The sequence below is a fragment of the Bos indicus x Bos taurus genome, chromosome 18 (genome assembly GCF_003369695.1).
Source record: "Bos indicus x Bos taurus breed Angus x Brahman F1 hybrid chromosome 18, Bos_hybrid_MaternalHap_v2.0, whole genome shotgun sequence".
Lineage (NCBI taxonomy): Eukaryota > Metazoa > Chordata > Mammalia > Artiodactyla > Bovidae > Bos > Bos indicus x Bos taurus.
This window is the reverse complement of record NC_040093.1, coordinates 23916507-23942855: the sequence shown is the minus strand read 5'-3', so window position 1 is coordinate 23942855 and position 26349 is coordinate 23916507. Positions and strand designations below refer to the sequence as shown.

At 45.4% G+C, this 26349-nt stretch overlaps 1 protein-coding gene across 5 annotated transcripts in view; it reads left to right on the top strand.

Annotated features, from left to right (window-relative positions):
• The window catches only part of LOC113876615 (translation initiation factor IF-2-like), a 34593-nt gene extending 9238 nt beyond the window's left edge, over positions 1-25355 (top strand). For 2 of the 5 annotated variants that reach the window (XM_027516030.1, XM_027516027.1), the window contains exon 2: positions 25012-25355. The gene's annotated coding sequence lies outside the window, so the exon portion shown is untranslated. Of the gene's footprint in view, positions 1-9916; positions 10210-10461; positions 12065-24993 lie in introns of those variants that run through there. The other 3 variants (XR_003506540.1, XR_003506541.1, XM_027516029.1) reach the window with 3 other exon arrangements.
• The last annotated feature ends 994 nt before the right edge of the window (positions 25356-26349 follow it).

The following is a 26349-nucleotide window of genomic DNA, read 5'->3' as shown; positions in this document are numbered from 1 at the left end:
CCGCCTGTCTGCTCTTCTGCACGTCTGTGAGTCTGTTTCTGTTTTGTATATTTTTAAAGTACAGAGTTTTTAAAAGTGCAATTGTCTTTCTCTGCTGTGGAGTGGTGAGCATGTTGCTCTTTCTCCATCTCTGCAGGAATTAGAATTGGGGCCCAGCTACAGACTGCCCTGGGGAGTGCTTGATCTCCACCCCGCTCCCTGCCAAGGGGTCTGCAGGTGGTCGTCAGGCTGCAGGCGAGTGTGAGTTCCAACAAGAAGGGCCCTCCAGGCCCTGCTCTGCAGCCACACTCAGCTCAAGTCAGTCATCTGCAGCCATCCTCCCCGGCCCCATTCACCAGAGAGGGGGCACCCTGGTCAGGGGGTGCTCTCAGAACCTGGACCCAGGCTGGCTAACTGTTTGTAAATACACACAGAAAAAAAAAAAAAAAAACTGTAGGTGCTGAATACAAATTTGACAGAGAGTGAATTGTGACATCACCTGAGAGATATTATCAATACCTTTAAAATCTGTAGACCCAATGTGTGGGGGGGTAAATTCATAAGAAGTCTTTCACATCATTTAAGGCGCTTAGGAGTGTTTTGGCTGCTGAGAGGGGCTCTGGCTCTGGGTTTGCTGGGAATACTGGTGGGCAGTAGGGGGTGAACGGGTAAGTTCAGGTACCAAAGGGCCTCCCTGCTTTTCGAGAGAATTTGCAGTTCCTACTGACTTGAATGTCTGGGGTTAGGGTTCCCACTAGGAAGGCCTGCCGGTCACAGAAGCAGCAAGGTCTTTGTAGTTCCCCTGACTCTGTGTCATGTGGCAGGGAAGCCTCCCTTCAACCTCCCAGCAGCCCACAATCCCTCCTTCCTGCTCCTCAGGCCTCACCTGTCGGCCAGGAAAAATGAGACTTGAAAATGGGCCAGAGTCATCCTCCAAGAGGGAAATTTGTCAAGGAGTCATGCCCGTCTCAAATGTCCAGAAATGCCAGCTGCTCGTTCTCTGGAGGACGATTCTATCTGGGGCATGTCAGGAGCCTAGAAGGTAGACAGCGAAGGTGAGAAAGTAAGAGGGCTGACTCTCCAGCCCAGGATGCATGACAGCATGCAGGGAAAGTAGGATCAGCAGCACAGAAGGCCCAAGTGCATGGCCGGCTGCACATGTGCACACGCCAGATGAGTGCAAGCTCTGCCCATGTGAGGCAGCGCCTGGGCTGGTGGCCCCTAACTCACCAAGTGACCTCGAGTGGATTGCCCCCCGTTGTGAGCCTCACTTCCTTCATCTCCTTCTTCAGCCCTGAGTAGAAAATCAGGGAAGAAAAATTTCATCCAAGTCAGAGAAGTCCTTCGAAGCTTTTACTTCTTTGCACTGTATCCCGGGAGCTTTCAGGGCTAGACCAGGGTTTGAAAGAGGCATGGTGTTACTAGCTGTCTGCCCGTGGACGAGTCACAGCAGAGCCCACTTCCCAGGTAGAGTCAGGCTTCCCTGGGATGATGGATTTATGTTGATGCTTTGGTGAAAAACTTGGCATACAGTGGTTGTCCAGTGATGCTGACCCCTCCTGCAGCCCTGTGAGAAGGGCAGCCACCGGGTCAGACTTCTTGAAGACAAAAGCTTATAAAACAGGATGAGGTGGGATGCCCCAGAGGATACTGCAAGCAGGTGCTGTGAGTGGGACAAGGAGAAAGAAGGCGGGGAGGTGCGGAAGGCAGGGCAGGGCACAGGCCTCCTAACTTCCTGGGAAGAGTGGGCATATGCAGGGCGAGTAAGGTGGATTCTCCAGGCCTTTCTGGGAGCTAATTAAAGGAATGGGTTTAGTGAGGAGCCTCGCTGATATTTCTATTTTCCCTGTTAGTAGTGACTGGAATTTGTACCATCCAGGTCAGATGGAAAATAGAAGCCTGGAAAATCTGACACTCTCATTGATTTGCTCACCTTGCCATCGCTACTTGAGAGAGGAAGCACTGTGACTGCAAAATTGCAATTAGGAGCCAGCCTGTTAAGGGTTCCTCACATGAGCTCCCGTGCTGTGTAGCTCCCAGGCCTACCTTGTCTCCTTTCCTGAGGAGGTAGATTCATTCATAGTTCTGAATGAAGCAGGGAATGCAAACGTGTCACACCTCCTCATGGTAAGGCTCACATGCTGTCTGGCACTTTGCTCTCATTTTGGTCAGGTCTTTGAAAAGATGGCAATTTCCCCAATGTTTTAAAAGTATTAGCTTCCTTTCAAACATTCTTTAACCTTTAATGTTTTGTAAGTTGATGAAAAGGTCATTTGGTTCTGAGGATGCTGCTGTTTCATAATTGTTCAGCCATCAGGGTGAATTCCATCCAAATCTTGAGTTCTTTAACGGGGCTCAGTCCACTACCACCACCACCACACACACACACACACGCACACGCACACACACACACACACACACACACACACACACACACTCTAGATTCTACCTTTCATTATTCATCTGTGTAAGTATATGTATGTATGTCTATATATTTGCATCTGTGTACACACATATGCTTCTAGAGACTTGAATTTAGATTAACATCGCAACATGCTCACAGAGTGACTTCTTTGCAGGAAAATATCTATAAAACTTACTTTTTTTGAATGATATGATTTGCTAAAGATTGGATGATAACCGTTTCTTATGCACTGCCCATTTTCCTGATTTTTTAAAAAAAGAGTCTAGTCAATTTCTAATTTAACGTTTCATTGTTGTGCCTACAATAAATGTGTCCAGAAGCCTAGGAGACCTAAGATGTTTTATTTCTGTCTCCTTGCATAGTGACACGGATTCTCATAGCTGTTCTCTGCCGCTTTTACCTTTCTAAACTGAAAGAGTCCTGGAAACAGATGTCTGGGCTTGTTAGATTTATATTTAAAATAAAGTTAATAGGCTCAAATAAAAGCATGGAAGAATTGTATACAAGGGAACTTTGTGAAGTAAATGCCTGGACCAGCACTATACAGCTTACTCAAGAGCCATTGGGTGTGGTCTCCTGTGTTTCTGGCCCTGATGATTGAAATTTTAAGATGAAAGATCTCCAGGCAAATACAGATAGCTGTGTCTTGTCTTTGTCGATTCGTGTAAGGAACAGATCTGGTCTGAACTGCAGTGAATCTGAAAGAGCACGCTGTCAGATTAACACATTAGACTTAAAAGACAGAATTGATACTTTTCAAAGGTTTCAACTTTTACTTGAAAGCAAACACTTCTGAAAAGCCCTTGGCTGGAATAAATTGATTGAAAGAAAGCAAAACTTGTGACCATCCGGATAGTCTCTCTCTGGGACCACCTCTCTAGAATTCTCTCAAATTTAGCCCATATTCCAGGCTCCAGACTGGTTCTTGGCACCTCTCTGGTCTGTGATTATTTTTTGACTTCTTATGTTTCTCTGTATGAGATACATTAAAAACGTAGAAAAAGGTGTAAATCATATGTGGCTTAGATAATAATTAGAAGACCAACACTTGTATAACCACCATACTCAATCACCAGAAATGATCCCTCTACCCCCTGATTATCATCACCTTTCCTAGAGGCCACCACCCTCTCTACTTTGTAGTCATTGCTTTATTACCTTGCTTGGTAGTTTTAACACTTCGGTACAAATACCCCTGTGCCTGTATTTAAACTTTGCATAAAGAAAATCGTAATGAATGAATCATTTCATGTCTTATTTCTTTCACCTGGAGACTTGACCATGTGAATGTGTGCAGTTGGTCTTTTTTAAAGCTGTGGATCATGAATATATTGCAGTATAGTAGGTTTTTCTTTTTTTCCAGTTTTTTTGGCTATTATGAAAAATGCTGCTGTGAACATGCTTATTCATGTGTTACGCACATGTGGGAGAGCTTGTCTGTTACACATATATGTAGGGGCAGGATCGCTAAGTCATAGGGTATGTGTATCTACAATTCCCAACTGTTTTCCAAAGTAGTTATGCCAATTTTCACTCCCACAAGCAGTGTTTTTACATGTCCCCATTGTTCTACATCCTTGTCAACATGTGATATTTCAAGCTTTTCCTTTCCTTCTTTTTAATATTTTCTAATCTAGTGGTTGCTGTTGCTATCTCTCTGTGTTTAATATGCATTTCCATGAATGCTAATGGGGTTGAGTGCCTTTCCAGATGTTTATGGTCACTTGGATTTCCCTATTCATGAGGTTCCTGTCCAAGTCCTTTTCCCATTTTTTTTTTTTGCATATGTTTTCTGTTGTTTCGCAGAGGTTCTCTATTGCCCTGTTTGCTGCAAGTTGCTTTGCAACTGTGGATCAGAACAGAAGTGTTTCAATGAGCTGATGATTGTATTTCCTAGGAAGTTTCAGTCTGCAGGTAATAGCACCCCCTGCCTATACTGGCTTAAGGAAATTGTCTAGTGGTAAATCCTGGCTCAATTATACAAACAGGAACCTAGTTTTCTCTCCCCTCTCTTAACTCTGTGTTCTCAGCATCATCTCATCCTCAAGGTATTTTGTTTGACTTCAAGAGTGGTCACAAGTGGTAATTAAATCTGCTTGCCTCTTTGTCCGCATCCAATAGGAAAGATAATTAAAAAAAAAAAAACTTTGTCACTGGCCCGTGTAATCTACATCCTTCCTTTCAGTTTTCAGAGGCCACTTTGGACAGTAACCATCCCCAGGGAACACCATACCTTGATAGACTTAATCCCTTATAGGATAAAATGAATGAGGGGGGGCAACCTCAAGCAGCCACACATTCACTGCCAAGCCTGCCGGGGTTTTAAATTTTTGTTTTCGAATTTACATAGAGTAAATTCTCTCATTTAGTGTATAGTTCTCTGAGTTTCGACAGATTCATGGAGTTAGATAACCACCACCACAATCAAAATTTGGAGAAGTCCCATCGCTCCAAACAGGCTTCCCAGGTGGCACTGGTGGTAAAGAACCCACCTGCCAATGCAGGAGATGTAAGAAACGTGGGTTCAGTCCCTGGGTAAGGAAGATCCCAGGAGGTGGGGCAGCCCTCTCAGGTATTCTTGCCCAGAGAATCTCATGGACAGAGAAGCCTGGCGGGCTGCAGTCCATGGGGTCGCACAGAGTAGGTACGACTGGAGAGACTTGGCACACAGGCACATCACCCCAGACTCTCCTTTGTGCTGCTCTTTCATAGTCAAAGTATCCTCCTACCCCTCATTGCCACTGCCCGTGCCAGGAACCACTGGTCTGTCCTTCACCCCACCCTTTTGCCTTCTCCAAGATGTACTAAATGGGGTTATACAGTAGGTTACCTTTGGGGTTTGGCTTCTTTCACTCTGCGTTTGAGATTTATCCATGTTGTTGAGTTTTTCAACAGCTGGTGTAAATGGATCACAGTTTGCTTATTCACGCATCTGTTGAAGGACAATTAATTAGGTTGTCCCCAGTTTAGGGTGACTGTGAATAAAGCTCCTATACTTGGACATACAGGTTTTGTATGAACATAAGTCTTCATTTCTCTTGCATCCCAGTGCTTAGGAGTGGGATTTCTGGGTTTTATGGTAAGAGTCCCAGTTTCCTAGGTGGCACAGTGGTAAAAGAATCTGCCTGCCAAGGCAGAAGACGCAGGAGACTTGGGTTCGATCCCTGGGTTGGGAAGATCCCCTGGAGAAGGAAATGGCAATCCATGGCAGTATTCTTGCCTGGAAAAATTCCAAGGACAGAGGAGCCTGGCAGGCCACAGTCCATGGGGTCATAAAGAATCAGACATGACTGAGCGCGCGCACACACACACACACACACACACACACACACACGCATGCACACACATGGTAAGAGTATGTGTAACTTTATAAGAAGCTGCCAAACTGTTTTCCAAAGTGGATGTTATCATTTTGTGTCCCCAGCAGCAAAGACTGAGAGTTCTGTTTGCTTCTGAAGAGGGTTTAATGGATGGGTAAATGCTTTGCAAAGAGTGGGGTTACTACTCAGATGCCAAGGTGGGAGAATTTAGAAGAGGTTGTTCTAAACTCACCTCCTCTGGGCTCCCAGCCCATCTGCTGTTTGCAGACAGAGTATTTCCAAGAAGAAATACTTTCAAGAGGGAATAGGTGAGCACCACTCTACTCATTTTGCAAATGAGGGTGTGGCACTGCCTCTCTTGGATGAGCCGTCCATGGTCTTGTATTTTATTCCTGGATTCACAAAGTAAATGAAGTATGGGCATTTGGAATGTTGCTATGCTATGTGGCAAGAACTAGCTAGAGAAACATATCCAGATGTACAATCAGAATGTCAGGGCTAGTGGGGACCTTAAAAGCTCTCACTTTGGACATGATTACCTATCACACACCCAGAACCCCAGAATCCCAGCCCAGGACTCTTTGTCTCCCAGGTTCAGGGCAGGGTCCCAGCAATGGTAAACTGGGATGGGCTTATGGGTCATGGCAGCTGTGTGCTCAGGAACAGAAATGAGGCTAAATGCCAGGTACACTGTGGCCAGAGTGCCTGCATTCCAGCTTGCATCCCCCAAGCCTTCACTTCCTTTATTTTAGTGCCCAGTTCTGAGGCACCTTCACATTTCAAATGTCCTGAGAATATGTTTAATTAGAACTTGGCCATACAGCCTTTTAAAATAAAACAGAAGGGACCAGCTAATTATATCGCTCAGCATTCTGCGGCAAACATATATTTTTTAATAAAACACTTTCCTAACCAGAGGAATCCCTTGAGAGGCAAATCCTCATTTATAAGAAGTTTCCCAAAGGGACTTAAAGATGACTTATAAAGAAAGGAGACAAAGAGAGTAAGGAAGTGTTTTCCAAGAGCTTTTAAAAGATATGCTCATTCTGAGGTTGAAGTCCAGATATTTTAAAGATGTAAATTTTTTGTTCAAGTGTCTTATAATAATTTCCTTTTTTAAATATAATTTATATATTCCCTTTCCCCTTTTTGATTATTACTATAAATACCCACATTTCTTATCCAGATTCTTTTTTTAATAAGTACAATATTCAAATAAACAAGTGATTTTCTCACAATGCACTCCATTTCGCACTGGTTCCCACCCCCTCTTCCAGCTCTGCTGCTATGCACCCACGCCCTTCTCAGTTCATTTTGTTATAGCCCCATTTAAAAAGAAGCAAAATAAATAGGTGAGCTTCATTCAATTAGATATTTTATTTAACTAATCATAGCCCCCAAAGTGTCATTTCAACATGTAATCAATATAAAATGATTCGTAATAGATTTTTGTATTCTTTTTTCATGTAAACCTTTGAAAGCTGGTGTATGTATTGTATTTACAACACATTTCAGTTCAGATCAGCCACGTTTCAAGTGCTCAGTGGCCACATAAGTAGCTAATAGCTACTAGATGGGGCAGTGCAAGTCCAGACAAGGAGTCTTCCAGAGAAACTTGCTGTCCTTGGCATCTTAACTTAGTCCCCAAATCCAGTGACCATATGCCTCCCTCATACCCTTTACTGGCCTTTTGTGTTGGCAGTAGGTCAGGTGGTCACATGTAATATGACTACCTTACCTGGGCATTTTTACCTCTTTCCTGCCTTGCTAATGATACACCACAGTATCTCCCCAGCCCGGTTTGTTTTGGACTCATTCATTCAGAAACATTTATTGAGCACTTCCCAGATGTTAAGCCCTGTGCCCGGCCCTGGAAATACAGGTGAGCAGACAGACTTTTCTTGCGAATTAATTACAGAACTTTTCAGTGTTCTTAGGGTCTAGTGGGGAGACAGACTTTACTCAAATAGTTATGGAAGTCTGTAATTTCAAACTGTGATAAGGGCTGTGAAGGAGATGTACATTAAAAAAAAAATGCTAACCCTTGGGTCACTGCTTGTGTGGCTTGTCCCTCGGGGTGTTTAGTAGAAGTTGTCCAGCCCCCAGCCAGGTTGTCTTGCTGAACATTGATGTGACAGAGGAGAGGCAGATGAGACAATCTCAAGATCTCCCTAGTCCCGAGCATCTGTAAGGAAATTTCCAGGACCAGTAGCCACTCACCAGTTCTTAAGCCAGTGACCCAATTCATCCATTTGTGTTTGTGTAGGTTGCTCAGTTGTGTCTGACTCTTTTGTGACCCTATGGACTGTAGCCCGCCAGGCTCCTCTGTCCATGGAATTCTCCAGGCAAGAATACCGGAGTGGGTTGCCATTCTCTTCTTCAGGGCATCTTCCCAACCCGCGATTGAACCCAGGTCTCCCGCATTTAGGCAGATTCTTTACTATCTGAGCCACCAGAGAAACCCTATTATGAGGCTGCTAGAACACCAGTCGTAAAGAGGAAGCAGAACACAACTCATTCATTCATTCAAGCATCAATTCTTACCGAGTAATCTGTGGGATGTGAGGCCGCACTCTGGACATTCAGGGAAGCAAGGCCAGCATTCTCTTTGGCCAGACTACACTGCCAGCTGGGCACACTTTCCTAGAGAAGATAACACTTTAAAGAAGAGGAAAAATCAATGCTGATAGAACTCCTTCTCTGGTTCCTAAAATGATATTGTCCCCCGTGGCTGGTGATTTGAGCCTGGGACCGAGCTGGGCAGCCTGAGCCCTGCATGGATGCAATCTTGCGAGCGCCTCAAACCTGGCCGGATCAATAAACAAGAGGCAGTGCCGAAGCCAGCTGGGTGGAGGGGGGCTGGGTTCAAGGGGCAAAGTCTACCATTCCTCTTCTACTCCCTGAAAGAGGACAGGGACCCTCCCTTCAGTCCGAAGTCCCCGGGGACAGGGTAATTTCAGCTGCACTTGATGTAACCTATACATCACTGCCTTCTCGACCAGTTCTCAAATTAAACTCTGATGTATAAAGTTAAACAAAAATGAGATAAAAATTGGCAGAGGTTGAAGAGGGTCAAAGTAGTCAAAACGCAAGGTAGACCATTGCTCCTTTTGATTTATGTTGTTCTGTACACTTAGAAAAAAGAAAATTGTAAATCTCCCTGAGACTTTTTTTTCAATGAGAGTGAGGCATTACTAATTTATTTTCAATAGAGTCCCAGGTTTCTCAACTGGGAGGAGCGCTGGGCCTATTGTTTCTGGTGAAGACGTCATGGTTTGACCTCAGAAGGGGCTTGTGATGACAGGAAAGCACCCTGCAGAATTAGAATTCTCAGGCAGCAGGCTTAACCAGGATCCAGCGGCATCGCTGATGCTGCAGACCTCAGGGTCTGCTCTGCCTTCTCATTTAATCTCCACAATCCCGGATGAGGTGAAGCACACAGAATTTATCGTTCCCCTTTGTTAGCTGAGGAAACTGAGGCTTAAGGAAACTGCATGTCTTTGATAAAATACCAGCATGCCTAAGGTGCCGTGGCACAGAAGTGGAGAGGACAAAGGCCAACTCTTACAGACCTCAGCTTCCAGGGAAAGAGAAAATAGCCAAGTGAAATGAATAAAAATAAATATGATTAAAGGTAGAATGAATTGCTGTGAAGAATATGGAGCAGGAGAAGAGAATAGAGAGGTGGGGATATGGAAGCCAATGGAAGGTGTAAACCATCACTTTGATGATTTTGGAAGATCACAAGGGCAGCTATGTGGATGATGAAGTTAGGTGGGCAAAGGTGAGGTCAGGGGGTCAGTGAGTAGGCAGGGACCCTGGTCCCAGCAGAACACAGTGGTCACTTGGCCCATAGTACTGGCTACGGTGGGGCTGAAGATCTATTTTGAAGGTAGGGCATCTGAAAAGGAGTCTTTCTTCACTGCACAGCCTGCAGTCACTTTGCAACACTGAGGTACCTGAATCCCAAGCCAACTGCTTCTTGCGGGGAATGAAAAAGGGGAAAGATGGGGCTGAGATAGCAATAGTGGAAAGCAGGCATTCTGGAGAGGGGTACTTGGTCCAGGCATATTTGTGCGTGCACATGTGTGTTTATGAGTGTGTGTGTTGTGACACACACTTTCAGCCCTGTTTTTTCTAATTAATTGTGAAAATGAACTTCCAGCGCATTTACCTGTGTTCTTTCCTTAAGCCCTTAGTCTGTCTCTTGTCGCTGCCGCTCCACTGAAACCACTCTCTTCAAGGGCATCCTCACCTTCCACATTGCCCAGGCCATGACCAAAGACCCAAGTTTCCTCACACAGTGGCAGCTCAAGGGGTTCCTGAGGCCCATCTGCCTGGTACCTGGCATAGATTTCTGCACAGAGGTCACCTCCGTGGGAAGAGACTAGGATGAGGTTTCTGTGGATGTCAAGACCAGCCTTCAGCCCGTGTTCTGATGCAACTGCAGCTGCTGCAGGGCCCACAGCCTGAGGGGCTTCACAGGTACCAGTGTGAGGGCGCCTCAGGTAGAGCTCATCCCTGACACGAGTAGCTTCTTCTCTCTACAGAGCACTGGCAGCCTCAGGCCAACCTCACCAAGTTCTCTGGAACTTCCTCTGAAGGTCCCTCTCTGTGTTGGGCTCTGGAGGGGAAGGGAGCATGGAAGGGGGTTGGGAAATGCAGAAGAGCTGGTCTACTGAGGCCACACCCTTGCTGGGCACCCAGGTAGACTTCATGTCTCATTCTCCCTTGTAGGTTGATGTGGTCATCTCAGTTTCCTCAGATGGAACGTGAGCAGAAGGGATGTGTTCTAGCGTCAGGCCTAAGCCACAAAAAGCCCCTGGGAACACTCCTCCATTCTTGGCAGCTTCCATCAGCTGGACACAGATGACGATGAGGAGCCAGGGAAAAGTGAAGCCGCAAACTAGAGGGAGGCTGGGTCCCTGAGTAACACTTCAAAGACTGCCACTTGAGCAGGAAATAAACATCCAACTGTGTAGAAATTTTGCCTGTTGGGCCTGTTTGTTACACAGCTTGGCTGACCGTAATACAATTCTTGTTCTCAGAGAGTTTATAGTCCCATTAAAAAGACTCAGTTACACAATTCTGAAACAATAGTGGGTGTCTCAGAAGAGGAGGTGGGTTATAGGGTTTGGGCTTTCAATTCTGAAGTTCCCCTAGGCTACAGGCTCCTGGCCCTGTGACTTTACCATCTAAACCCTTTTCTAGAAAAGTGGGAAAGAGTCAGATTGGGGGAAGGCGCTACTGGCAGAGGAACACCACAGCTAAAGGCTCACAAATAGGACTTGAAGCAAACAACAAGATGAGATGAATGCCAATGATCCTCAGAAGGGGAACACAAGTAAATGGTCCCTAAATATCTAATAACTTCTGCTGTCACAGGTGGAATAGGATCAGAGGTCTATAACTTCTCTCTGACCTAATATACCTCTCTAGTTCCTGAAAGCAGGGAACACTGAGCCTGCTATGCAGGACATCAGTCTCCCACATCCCTTCTCCAGGCTGGTCCCTCAACCTGTTATCTGGGCTTCAGGGGATAAGTTCTCCCAGTCTCAGATGCTTGATGAGAACAGCAGTCTTACCCTGCTTTCTCCAGAGGCTATAAGGAAGGGGATTTCATCATGTTTCTGAGCTGAGGGTCCTAATGGAGGCTTCTGAGTATCAGCTGAAATTCAGATGTGGTCTTTGTGGTCCCAGTTCCCAGCTGGGCACTGGCAAGTATGACTGGGCTGGGGCCATCTGAACACAATAAGCTTGGGACCAGAGCCGACTGCTCATTGCTGGTTTCTAACTGAGGACCCAGAGTCCTGGGGCAGGGGCCTCGCCACCCTTCACCCTCTGCTGGTGGCAGGACCACAGAGGTATTGAAAGCAGTTTCCCCTTTGATGGGGGAAGACAGACACGGATGCTACTGGTTCTCTTGCGGTGGACTCTGCACCCCCCACAAACCCTGACTGCACCCTAATAGACAGTGCTTCTCTGGGCACACGATGACAAGTATGAAGGCACCTAAAAGTCCCAGCTCCCTGTTTTGACTTGTGGTGTGACCTTGACCTTCTTACTCACCTCACCCCCCACCCCACTGCTTCACAACAATTATTTCACAAGGTTCTATTAAATTAGCATTCATTGTTTATTATATAAATATTGTTCACTGTTGAGTTAGGTAGTATAGCAGGATACTTTGATTGTTTCTGTTCTTTTTTGGGGGATGCTGTGCTGGGTCTTGAGGCACACAGGGTTTTTCTCATTGTGGTGTATGGACTCCTCCTATTGCAGAGCACAGGCTCTAGAGAGCTCAGCCTCAGTAGTTGTGATGCTCAGTTTCCCTACAGCATGTGGGATCTTAGTTCCCTGCCCAGGGATCGAACCCACATCCCCTGCATTGGAAGGCTGGATTCTTAACCGCTAGACTGCCGGGGAAGTCCTGCTTGATTTTCTTGGTACATACGATTAAGTTTTCCCACCCCTACAACCTCTCCGAATGACTTTTCACAAGGTCGAATGTATCAGATGGTCTCTTGCTGTTGGAGGCGTCTGCTGAGTCCTCTGATGGTATGGTCTGGTCTGTACTTGAGTGTCATCACAGCTATTGTCTGGAGCTCTTAATCACTGCCAACCTGGGAACTCCCTTCCCCCTCTTTCAGACATTGGATACCCTGCTTCCTGGAGCTTCTGTCTTGTCTTTCTTGGTTTAATCCCTCCTTTCACTGATGCACAATGCCTAGGAGCCTTCTGATGATGTAGTTATGACGTCTGGATTAAGCTGGCAGGTGAAAGAAGTTTCTTCTGCCTTCTCTTCTAACCATCCCACAAACAGAGAACAAAACAAAACCATGGCAAATAAATGAGAGGGCAAGAATGCCAAGCAGAAACACAAACTCGGTGTCTATAACCTGATACTGAAAAGGGTGGAACGTGGATGGGAGAGGCTTGTCTGCAGCAACACTGGGGTCAATCTGCCAGGCGGAACCCCCAGTAGCTCAGAGCACACCACACATGGCTTAGGAGACACCACACGTGGCATGAGGTCACCTTCGAGGGAGGCAGTCTGGCCCCCATTCAAGAACCTATGACCCCCTCCCCAATTATCTGAAAGATGGGCGTTGAAAAGCTAGAGTGAATATCAAACACAAAACAGTGAGATTTAGAGCAAGTCTGCTGTTAAACACAGACCCCCAGTTCCCTCTTCTCTCAACGAGCAGAGGCAGGTCAGGAGGTAAACTTTTCCTTATGTAATACAAGTTCTAGGCATTTTAACACAGGTGTAGATTCCTGTACCCTCTACTATAGTCAGGATACAAAAGAGTTCCATCACCCTCCGGCCCCACAAAACCCCACTCCACCATGTTTCCCCCTTTTTGGACACACCCACCCCTTACCCCAGACCCCTAGTAAGCTTTGGTCTGTTCTCCACAACGTACCTCTTCAAAAATGTCATACAGGTGGAATCAGAGCATATGTATGTAACCTCTCGAAACTGGTTTTTCATTTGGCACAATGACTTTTTGATTCATCCAAATTATTGCATACATCAGTCTTTGTTTCTCTTTGTTGCTGAGTGATGTCCCATCGTAGGGATATACCGCAGAGCAATTATCCATCTCCCCTCAAAGGACATTTGGGCTGTTTTCTGTTTCGGCAATTATGAATCGTGCTGCTACAAACATTTGTACACAGGGTTTGGTGTGAAGACAGATTTTTATTTCACTTGGGAAGGTACCCAGGAGTAGGATTGTGTGGGTTACAGGGTGAATGTACATTTACAGGAAATGACCAAACCCTTTTCTAGACTTACTCCGCTACTCTTCTTCCCACCAGCAATGCACGAGCGTTCCTGTTGCTAGACCTAGCCAGAACTTGGTATTGACAGTACTTTTGTTGTTGCTGTTGTTAGTCATTTTAATAGGTATATAGTGGTATCTCATTATGGTTTTAAGTTCTATTTCCCTAATGACTAATTATGTTGAACACTTTTCATGCGCTTCTTCATCATCCTTACATCGTTTTGGTAAAGTGTCCCTTGAAGTGTATGTCTGTTTTTTAATTGAGTTGTTTGTTTTATCGTTGAGTTTTGAGAGTTCTTTGTATATTAAAGGTGCAAGCTCTTTGTTGTATTGAATAGGTGATTTGAAAAATTTCCCCCAGTTGGTAGCTTATCTTTTCATTCCCTTCCTTGTCTTTTTTTGAGTACAATTTTTAAATTGTGATGATGGAGACCATCTTTAAACTTATTCCTATCCCCGCTACTATGCACTTATTGAGCACTGGGGTATGCAGATTCCTGCTAGGTACTGCAGAAGACTCATGGGATTGAGTGCTTAAGGAATCATCTGATGAAGTCACTGCCCTTTCCCCTCGGGAGGGGTGTCCAGTTTCGACCCTGAGCCCTGAGAGGGGCTTGGGACTTCCTCAGATGTTGTACCTGCAACTCTGCTAAGTTTTAAACTTGTCCATTAGAATTATAGCTGAGCATCCCCATCTTACCCACACTTAGAAAAGTCATTTCCTCCCTCTCCCCACATAACCTGCTCGTCCAAATTCAGCCCAGGCTTGAAACCTTCTCTGATCCGAAACTTCCATTTCTTCGTCTGTTGCCTGCTTTGATTATGTCACCCTTTCTGCCAGCTGGTTGGGTTTTAAGGATTAAATCACCTATGTAAAGCTTTTAGAAATGCCCAGCACCAAGCCTATTACAAAATATGTTTCCCATGTAAGTTGCTGCAAAACCAGACAAACCCCTAAACGCCAAGAGCTCCTCATCTTAAGGTTCCCTGCCATCCTCCCCTAGAAGCCAGGATCTACCAGAGGTCTCTGCAATATGATTTCAATGGCAGCAAACCAGCCCACGTGTAGACACCTCAGGCAACAACTTGCACTATCCCACAAACTTTATGGAAATAGCTGCCAAACAGCAACACTATGTGTGGGATTTTAGGTGACCTGGCAAGTCAGTAGAAGGAAGGCTACTGAGCAGCTCTGAGCCAGGGGCTTCTGGTTGCTCCTAGGGCCTACCACCAAGGTAGGTTGACATGGCCGCTGGTCCTCCAGAGTGCCCTGGGCTTCCTTTTCTAGGATGGGGACAAACCAAAAGCAGACCTGAGTCTGCAGTTCCGTTTAGTGGGCCCTGTTCCCAAATGTCGATTCCTAATAGGCAACAGCTGCTGCTGTGGTTTCTTCTGGGCGAGTGATTCATGTCTTTGCTCAGAAACGATAAGCAGAACAAATGTTTACTTAGACGGATAACAGAGGGACAATTGGAAAACAGAGACTGGCAACTGGAAATATGTTGTTGCGATTTGATCCATGACAATGAATCTGAATTAGTCATATGGCACTAATTGGTCAGGCTTTCTAGGGGCTGGAGGCAGAGTGGGCCGTCAGGGGCAGGAGGCAGCTCGCCTTCCTGGAAGAGGAGTACCAGTGATGGAAGGACACGTGGAAAGGAAGTCCTGAAGGTTTGCTCAGAGCACGTCAGAGCTGCTGCCCCCTCTCCAGGTCACCCTCCCTGACCGGCTGCCTTACTGGGTATCGAGTCTGGTGCCTCACCCAGAGGAGCCGTGGTGAGAAGGGGAAGCTCGGCACACACGTGCCTGCTGCCTCTGAAGTCCATGAACATCTTCTTACACATTCAGAAATGAAAGAAAACCGTTAACTTTCTGTGTGCATGCATGAGAGAAAAGCTTTTAAGAAATCCAAACACTCCACAATAATGAATTTGAATCTTCGGGACAGTGGTACCTATATTGATTCACCTAAGGAAGAAACAAATACCTTCAGTGCTGAAACCTAAATGTGGGGCTGTGGAAGAGGATTTGCAGTCTAATTATGTCTACATAATTTAAGATCTTGCATCCCATTTTATGCCTATACACGATGTACAGTCATCCTCAAATACATTATTTAGTAGAGAGATCATAAATATTTCTATAAGAAGGGAGAAAAGGCAGAAGTATAATTTCTTTTTTTTTTTTTTTTTTTGCCCCAAAGAGAAAAATACTATGTTTTGTGAAAAATGTCTTAGAGAATCAGGAGGAAAAGTACAGGGAAAACCCCAAACTCAGATTCCTTCTTACTCAGGACAGAACCTCTGTGGTTGGTGCTGACGAGTCTGGAAGCATAATTGAAGTCAAAAGGAAGGTGTTCTTTCTCAGAGCAGCAATACTGGGCTGGGCATGGGAGGGGGCTCTTTTAACAGCAAACATGAGCATGGCGAATAAAGAATTCAACCTTAACTTCACAGGTGGGTTTTTCTTTTTTTAAATCAATTGTTAATTGTTTTTCATTGGAGTACAATTGCTTTAGAATGTTGTGTTAGTGTCTGCTATACCACAACGTGAATCAGCTGTACTTACACATATAATACATATATATCCCTTCCCTCTTGAGCCTCCGCCCATCATCCTACCCCTCTGTGTTGTCACCGAGCACTGAGCACCTGTGTGATACAGCAGGTTCCCACCAGCTAGCTATTTCACAGATAGCAGTGAATATATGTCAGTGCTACCTTCTTGGTCCATCCCACCCTCTCCTTCCCCTCTTGGGTGCACAAATCTGTTCTCTATATCTGTGTCTCTATTCCTGCCTTGCAAACAGGTTCATCAGTAGCATTTTCTAGATTCCGTATGTACGTGTTAATATACGATACTTGTTTTCCTCTTTTTGACTTACTGCACTCTATATGACAGATTCTAGGTTCATCCACATCACTACAAATGACCCAGTTTTGTTCCCTTTTATACCATATCTTCCTTATCCATTCATCTGTCGATGGACATTTAGGTTACTTGATATCACAGGTGGGTTTTTCTAAGCATGATATAAAGTGTGTAAATGGGATGACGTGCTCCCCTCTGGGCGTCCACCAGCACTTCCTGTAGGAGGCTGTCTGGGGCTGAAGCAGAGGCTGGAGGAAGTGGGGTGGGGCCCAGAAGCCCATGAGTGGATGTCCTTCCATATTGGAGAAGACAACTGTCGGGTTTGGTGGCCCAGCTCTTTTCCCTCCTTCTTCCACTGACAGCAATCCATGAGGTTTGGGTGTGATTAGAAAATGCTGCCCCCTTCCCCTCAATAGGCCCCAGTTCCAGGGAAATCTTGTGGTCCAGGCTGAGTCAGTGAACTGCCTCCAGCCGGTCCCCTGAGGCTGGTGTTGGATGGTTCCGTGGCCCAGTCTGGGCAACTGAGAGTTTAATGCAGAACTTGTGCCTGAATTTCGAGGGCTGAGAAGCTGCTTTTCTGGCCAGTTGCTGAGAGGACGGTGTGATGTTAGGGCTGCCAGTGGGCATGCGTTTGCCGCATGTCCGGCCAGAGTTTATGTCCCTGGCTAGACCACACTTAGACTTCTCACTGACTCATGCCCAACCCACTTAGATGCTTTTTTTTTTCTGCCTGGATTTATCACCATTGCAACAGAGAGAGTCATCACAGACACTCCTCTTGGCCCAAGACAGAGAGGGAGGAATAGTATGAAGATAAGGACTGGATGTAAGTTCTTCTTGAGGACTCTAAGCACCTCTGGGGGACCACAGGGTCCTCGTGCAGAAGCCCCTCCATAGCTTCCTCAATGTGTCCAGGCTCTGGGTACAGTCAAGGCCTCGACTGTGTGGCCTCCTGAGACCAGCTCCCATGGGCGGTGCTCACCATGGCTGGGTTCTTCTTCCACAGCTCACAGTTTGCCTCCTTGGTTGGGAAGCTGTGGATCAGAGCTCTCAAGAGTGTCTCCAGACTCACTCTGCTCATCCTCTGTCTGCCATGAAAGGCTTGAACTGCACAGCGCAGAGACCAGTCTCTCCATCTAAAAGCTCCCAGTTCCTCCCACTATGTCCGTGGCTGTGGCCCAATGACCTCCTGCCCATGGAGCCCCAGTTCTCTCAGGCCGGTGTTCTCTTAACACGTCCACTCAGAACTGATGCTACTCAACTGGCCTGCTTGGGAGTGAAGGCTGGGGCTTGTGGCTGGGCCACACAGGAAGTCCTGTGTGTTCATGTGTGATCAGTCGTGTTCAACTCCATGCAACCCAGTGGACTGTAGCCCGCCAGACCCCTCTGTCCATGGGAGCTTTCAAGCAAGAATACTGGAGTGGGTTGCCATTTCTTCCTCCAAGAGATCTGCCTGACCCAGGGATTGAACCCACCTCTCCTGGGTCTCCTGCACTGGCAGGCAGATTCTTTACCACTGAGCTGCTCAGATGTGGTTAAAACACCACTTCTTACTGTTCCTGGAGAAACAACCAGAATTATCCCTAGCAGACCTAAAATCCCTGTGTGTGCTGGGTACCAAAGACTCAGGACCTCTTCTCCCTCCTTCCTGGGTGTTTGTTCTCTCTCCTTCTGGGGACCTCTGTCTTTCCTGGATCAGTTCCTGCCCATCCTTTTTTTAGGTCTCAGCTTGAATGGCTCTTCCCTGCCCCCAAACTAGGCCAGACCACTCTGCTGTAAGTCTTACTCATTCATTCATTCATTCATGGGGTGTATTTTTTTTTTTAATAGCATCTGCTATTTTTCCTGAACAGGATGCACCCTCATATGAGCTCACAGTTATCTCCATGTCACCCTCTGTGGCTTGTAATGAAGGCCTGTGTCCCTTGCACAGCCCTGTGTTCAGAGCAGCTAGTATATTTATATCAGGCTTTCAGTGAATAAGTGAATGCATTTGTCCCTTATTCCTTATTTGCAGTTCTCTCTCTTGCCTTTCCTACCAAGTCTTGGCCTCGCGGCCCCTAAATGTGTGGCCACAATTCACATTTCCCTAGAACCCCTTCTCAAGTGACCTCATAAACGGGGAGGATGGATCAGGAACTATCTGGAACATGTACAGCCATGAAAAGTCAATGATTCAGGCCCCGGGAGGCCTGGTTTGGAAAGGTATGGTGTTGGAGTGGGTCTCAGAATTGTCAAGCTCCGGGAAACAGAGGGCAGGGGACAGGATTAGTAACCTCAGGCTGGCAACTGGCAACCAAGGGGCTTGCTCCTGGCTGCGGCATTCTGGCTGTAGTTGGGGCATTAGTGCTAGGGCTCACCCTGCAGTGTGCCCATCGCCTCGAGGGCTCCATAGGCCACTAATGTGCATAATGCATACCAGAGAGGTGACACAGCTTTTACTAGGAAGTCCAGATGTTGAACACACATCCAGGAGACCTGCGAGATTCTGAATTGTCTGTGACATAAAACTATATCAAACATATAGTCTGGTTTAACAATATAGTTTGTGTGTGTATGCGTGCATGCGCACGTCTGTGTGTGTGTGTGACAGAGAGAGAGAGAGAATCTCATTAAATATTTGGAATGATCGCATTTCAGGGGCCTCTGACCATGGCTTTGTGTGCTGTCTCCTGGGTGTGAGTAACTGCGAGGCTGAAGTTAGATCTCGTGGCTGGAAGGCCGGGGGCTGGGCCAGAGTTCATCTGCAGGTTCCTGGCTGGCCCATTGCTCCAGTTCCACTGGGTGTGTCATCAGAGAAGCAAGCAGCATCCTGCCTCCTCCACAGTGGATGATTTCTTCCATAAGAATCAATCCAGTTAAGATCAGAAAATGAACAGTTTCTTTGGGTCTTTCTGCTGCCCCAAGTCGAGAGTCCTCTTGTCAGTCATTGTATAACTATCTGCATGTGTGTGCATGCATGCTAAGTCGATTCACTCCTGTTGGACTCTGTGTGACACTCTGGACTGTAGTCTGCCAGGCTCCTCTGTCCATAAAATTTTCTAGACAAGAATACTGGAGTGGGTTGTCATTTCCTCCTCTAGGGGATCTTCCTGACCCAGGGACTGAACACCCATGTCTCTCTCTCTTTTTTTTTTTTTTAGATTTCTTTCTTTCTTTCTTTTATTTTACAATATTGTATTGGTTTTGCCATACATTGACATGAATCTGCCATGGGTGTACCTGTGTCCCCCATCCTGAATCCCCCTCCCACCCCCCTCCCCATCCCATCCCTCTGGGTCATCCCAGTGCACCAGCCCCGAGAACCCTGTGTCATGCATCGAACCTGGACTGGCAATTCGTTTTACATACGACAATTTACATGTTTCAACGCCATTCTCCCAAACCATCCCACCCTTGCCCTCTCTCACAGAGTCCAAAAGACTGTTACATACATCTGTGTCTCTTTCACTATCTCACATACAAGGTTATCGTTACCATCTTTCTAAATTCCATATATGTGCATTAGTATACTGTATTGGTGTTTTTCCTTCTGGCTTGCTTCACTCTGTATAATAGGCTTCAGTTTCATCCACCTCATTAGAACTGATTCAAATGTATTCTTTTTAATGGCTGAGTAATATTCCATTGCGTGTATGTACCACAGCTTTCGTATCCATTTGTCTGCTGATGGACATCTAGGTTGCTTCCATGTCCTGGCTAGTATAAACAGTGCTGCGATGCACAGTGGGGTACACGTGTCTCTTTCAGTTCTGTGAACCCATGTCTTATGTCTCCTGCATTGGCAGACAGGTTCTTACCACTAGTATACTTATCTAGGTTTCTAAATAGTATTTGTTTACCTTTTTCTAACTGCATAAAATAATATATATTCATAACAGATAACTTAGAACAAATTTTAAATAATATAATTGTAATCTCTTCACTCCCAGAAAATACACCAGTGCATTGGCATCTAGTTTTTTGTTTTTTTCCAATTTGGCCATGCTGCAGAGCTCTATAGGAGCTTAGTTCCCTGACCAGAATTTGAACCTGGGGATCCAACAGTGAAGGCACTGAATCCTAACCCATGGACCACCAGGAGATGCCCTGCATCTAGTTTTCTATGAATAAATATTGTGGAACAAGCCCACAACCTTATTGTGTATTCATTTCCATATCTTGCTTACCTATACATCAAGAATATCTTATTATCATCATTATTACTCTCTGAAAGCACACTTTTACTTGTTTCATAACATTCCATTATTTGGATATACTACTATTTATTTCTTTTCTTCCAAGCTACTTTTATTTATTTTTAAAATAGTTTTTGTTGGAGTATAGTTGACTTAAACAAGGTTGTGTTAGTTTCAGGTGTACATCAAAGTGAATCAAATACACACACACACACACACACACACACATCTCCATTCTTTTTCATATCCTTTCCCCACTTAGAATATTGAGTACAATTCCCTGTGCTGTATAGTAGATCCAAGCTAGTTATCTATTTTATATATAGTTGTGTGTATATGTTAACCCTAATCCCCTAATTTACCACTTCCTCCTACATTTGGTAACAATTAGTTTGATTTCAAGATCTGCGAGTCTGTTTCTATTTTGTAAAAAAAAGTAAATTTGTATGAGTTTAATCATTTTTACTGGTTGCATAGTATTCCACTATTCGGTTATGCTACTGTTTATTTAACCAGGCTTCCATCTCTGGACACTTAAGGTGTTTCACTTGTTTTCCAGCAAAAGTAGATACAAATGAACGCTCTTACATATAGATTTTTATGAGTATCTCTGAGTATTTTCTTAGGAAAACCTCAAGACTTTTTTGGGATCGATTGGGAAAGATTCTTTCTCTTGCTCAGACTGCTTGACTGGTAGAAAGTCAGCCTGGGGGAGCTGGAGACCTCTTGGCTGCTTTCTAGGGAAGGAAGCCTTAGAAAAGTAGAAAGGAGAAGGTGAGAGACATGGGCGTCCTGACGGTGTCATCTAAACACCTGGGCCTAGCTGTGCTGGCCTTGCCATCTTTGTGTCTACAATGCATTGCATCTCGTTCAGTGTGAGCTGATGTCTTTTACCTGCCACTAGCAATGGCACCCCACTCCAGTACTCTTGCCTGGAAAATCCCATGGACGGAGGAGCCTGGTGGGCTGCAGTCCTTGGGGTCGAGAAGAGTCGGACTCGACTGAGCGACTTCACTTTCACTTTTCACTTTCATGCATTGGAGAAGGAAATGGCAACCCACTCCAGTGTTCTTTCCTGGAGGATCCCAGGGACAGGGGAGCCTGGTGGGCTGCCATCTATGGGGTCACACAGAGTCAGACACGACTGAAGTGACTTAGCAGCAAACATTCATCAAACTGAGGGATGAAGTACATGGTCCCAGGGCTGGAAGTTGTGCATGAACTTCTACAATAGGAGTGGCCATCCAGCTTCTGATGAGACTCTTCCTGTGGTGTCTTCAGACTCACTACCTTTGAAACAAGCCCATTTCCTTGCTGGAAACTCTGAGGGCTAAAAGTTCCCTCCTATAGCGACTAAAATGCATTTTCCTTTATTTTTAATTTTCAGATGAAGGTTGGAGAATGCCAGTACTCTTATTGAGGGCGCCAGGGCTAGCACATGATACCCTCCCTACTGCCAGTAATGGGTGAAGTTAACCCAGATTGCAGAGCTATCACTCAGGCACCACCAGAGCAGATATGCAAAGCCTCCTGTTCACGCTTGAAGCAGCATCAATCCCCAGACCTCTAGTCCTCACTTTCCCTTCCTTTTATCTGGGCTGGGAGAGAGGGCTTATGCAGCATGAAGCCATCTTATCCACAGTTTAGCAAATGTCTGTGGAGTCTTTAAAACGGTTTCTATCATAATAAAAATATTTTAACTTATAACCTCACAAAGAGATAGGCATGGGAGTCTTTATAAAGCACAGAAATCCAGATGAGCATAATTTGAAAGTAATTTGAATCGTAATGAGTATTTTTAATGTAAACAGGCAGGAGGAAAATTTTGCTGGGTTCTGATGTAGTACACACACCCAAATATGTGTCTTTCGATGGAAATATGAGTGTCAAGGGAATCCAAGATGGTGCAGCCGTCACTGGCATAAATAAGAGAGAAAGGATATTTTCTGGGGGTTTCAGCAGGAAAAGAAAGGCAATGATTGTGCTATGCAGCCCGTGGTCATTGCCAATCTAGCCTCTGAATGGAAACTGGGGGCAAAATGTAGACAAGCTGAAAACACTGACTAGTTCTTATGAGACAAAAAGAAGGATGTGCTGGAAGGTTTCTTAGAGATAGAGAGGGACAGGTGTCTGCAGATATCAGGCACTTGATACCCCTCCCCCACCTAATATTTGCACTTCTATTGATATTTAACTAGTGCATCTGCCCTACTTCTCCCATTTTTTGTCCTCACACACATAAGGAACTTTTACACCATTACAGTAGATGTAAGACCACAATCACTTGTCTTGAATAAAATGAAAACAAGACATCATCACTAAAAGCTAGCCTGATGCTTCTGCTTGCCCAGAGCTCTGAGCCTCAAACCATTCCTTTTTAGCTGAAAGCAATGAGCAAAATGTGAGAAAGATATTTAAGGTGTCCTGACACCAAAATGAGTCTTTGTTGTAATCAGAGTGATTTAAAATAAAGGTAAATAAAACATGGGCAGATATCTCATTGTGATGTCTACTGCTCTTTCATGAGTTGTCCATATGCCATGTCAAAGCTTCTCAACTACTTCTATGACTAAGTACCCCTATTGATGGAGTCCAGTTGCCTCACTGGACACATAGGATGCTGAGAACTAGTGTAGGGAGGAAGTCTTCCTGTGTCTGCAACAGCCCCCTAGCTCCCAGTTCCAGCTTCTTCGTTGCTTCCTTCACCATCTCTGCCATTCACCACAGCAGCTCTTAAATGAATGCTGGGGCAGTCTGCATGTTGGGGGGAACACAGGGCAGATGTTTAACTCTCCTAGAAGGAGAGGCAGTGTGAGGGTGGTCCTCTTCATAGAAAATGTGGTCAGAACCGTGCAGTGCTAAGCTGCCAGCGGGGCCCAAGCCTCATCTCAAGGACAAGGGCACTCAGCTCAAAGGACAGTCTTTGTTGGCTCCACGTTCGGCTTCTTTGGTGACAGCTGCTTCTACCAAAACAAGTGCTGCAAATCCAGGATTTTCAGAAATAATCTCCAATCCTCAAAAAGGACATGTTTACACCAAAACTTCTCTGTGTGTTCACCCTCTGTTCGCTCAGAGCCTCCTGCAATTTTCTCTGTGCTGCATTTTTGTGTGATGGCTTTTGCCCTGGAGCATCCGCACATGCAAATAGACCATGCCTGATGTCCAGCCGGGCTCCTCCCCAAACGGAGCCAAACTGTTCATTGTTGTTTATTTCTCCTGCATTTTAAAAATCATGCCTATGCTGAAGCAGAGTGCACACTTTCAAGTTCACTTGCAGATCCGTGGGAAGCTGAAAAGCTTCATCATTACTACTTCAGGGGCTCTTTGTCAGTGTCTTCCATAGGTGGCCTTGGAACCAGACCCTTTTACCAGCTTCCTTAGCCTTGCCCAGAGTTACAGAATCTGAAGTTTGAGACCATTGTTATAATCCACATTTTAAAATTGGACTGAGTCCTGTCTGCCCTAAGCCAGTGAGTAGATGGTCCTTAAGAGGCAAATATTCGTCCTCCACCTGGACATGCTTCAGTACATGGTTCACATCCCTTTCCAGGCCTGGGACTGTGCACTTCATTCTGTAGTTAATGTGAGTTTTGCATAAAAGATAGTGGAAACTGGGTTAAATGAAATGTTGACAAGGGACTGCAAGTTCAGGAACACTTGGATCCAGGAGTTCGATCCATCATGAGCCAATCAGTCAATGGGTCTTCACTGAGCCCCTGCTAAGCCCTGTGCAAGTTCCTGCTGCACGGGAGGAGGTCCCTGCCTCCAGGAGCCTTTTGGCTTGTTGGGGAGGCAAGGTATATATTTGAAGAGGCCTATCCAAAAGGAGACAAATAATAATACAAGATGATGTTCTCAAACACCTGCCATTCTTGGGGCAGACCTTGCCCTATTCATTTATGAACTCACTTTTCATTACCACTTACTTATGCTGATAACTAAAAAAAAAAAGTCTTTATCTCTCTTCTTTAGTAGCAAGCACTGTGCTGAGTTTGAGGCATACAAGTGTGCATAGCATGTAGCCTTGGCCCCCTAGGAGCACACATTCTCCCAGAGAAGGTAACTCTTGGCAGAGACCCAGAGAGCTAGGCAGGTCTGCCTGTGACCCCAGTGACTCTGGGAGCGAACACACTGAGCAGCGGTTCCGTTGTAATCTCTTGTGAAATAGACCTGCCTTTTGTGGCCCATCAGTTTTCCTGCAGCTGCTGTTAACTAGTTGCCACAAACTTGGTGATTTTAAATAACAGACATTGGGACTTTCTTGGTGGTCCAGTAGTTAAGACTTTGCCTTCAGATGCAGGGGGTGTGGGTTTGAACCCTGACTGGGGAACTAAGATCCCATATGACTCAAGGCCAAAAAACCAAAGCATAAAATAGGAGCAATAAAAACTTTTAAAATGGTCCACATACTTTTTTTTTTTTTTTAACAGACGTTTATTCTGTCACAGTTCCAGAGGCCAGAGGTCTGAAATCAGCATGAAGTCAGGGGCCAGATCAGGGTGTCACCATGGTCTTCTTCCAGCAGGAAGCTCTGCGGGAGAATCCATATCCTTACATCGTCAGCTTCTGGTGTCAGCTGGCAGTCTTTGGCTTGTGGCTGCATCCCCTCAGTCAAGTCAGCGTCTTTGAACCTTTGGCCCATCTTTGCATCACCTTCTCTGCGTGTGTCACATTTCCCTCTGCCTGCCTCTCCGAATGTCCCATGTGATGGCACTTGGGGCCCTCAGATATGCAGATGAAACCACCCTTATATTATATATTTATGATGTATAAATATCAATAACCTCAGATATGCAGATGACACCATCCTTATGGCAGAAAGTGAAGAGGAACTAAAGAGCCTCTTGATGAAAGTGGAAGAGTAGAGCAAAAAAGCTGGCTTAAAACTCACCATTGAAAAAACTAGATCATGGCATCCAGTCCCATCACTTCTTGGCAAATAGATGAGGAAACAATGGAAACAGTGACAGACTTTATTTTCTTGGGCTCCAAAATCACTGCAGATGGTGACTGCAGCCATGAAATTAAAAGATTCTTGCTCCTTGGAAGAAAAACAATGACCAACTTAGACAGCGTATGAAAAAGAGACATTACTGTATCGACTAATGTTCATCTAGTCAAACCTATAGTTTTTCTAGTAGTCATCTACAGATGTGCAAGTTGGACCATAAAGAAAGCTGAGCGCCAAAGAACTGATGCTTTTGAACTGTGGTATTGAAGAAGACTCTTGAGAGTCCCTTGGACTGCAAGGAGATCCAGCCAATCCATACTAAAGGAAATCAGTCCTGACTATTCATCAGAAGGACTGATGCTGAAGCTCCAATACTTTGACCACCTGATGCGAAAAATTGACTCAATGGAAAAGACCCTGATGCTGGGAAAGATTGAGGGCAGGAGGAGAAGGGGACGACACAGCATGAGATGGTTGGACGGCATCACTGACTCGAAGGACATGAATTTGAGCAAGCTCCAGGAGTTGGTGATGGAGAGGAAAGCCTGGTGTGATGCAGTCCATGGGGTCGGAAAGAGTTGGACACGACTGAATGACTGAACTGAACTGCCTCTCCTAATGTCCCATGTGATTGCACTTGGGACCACCAAGATTATCACACCATCTCAAGGTCCTTCACTTAATCACATTTGCAAATCATACCCTCATGGGGTGACATTCACGGTTCCAGTGATTATGACCTGCTAGGCTGCAAATGTGTCCCCTGCACCCCCAAATCTATATGTTGCATCTTTTTAATGTAAGTTTATGTATTTTAATTGGAGGCTAATTACTT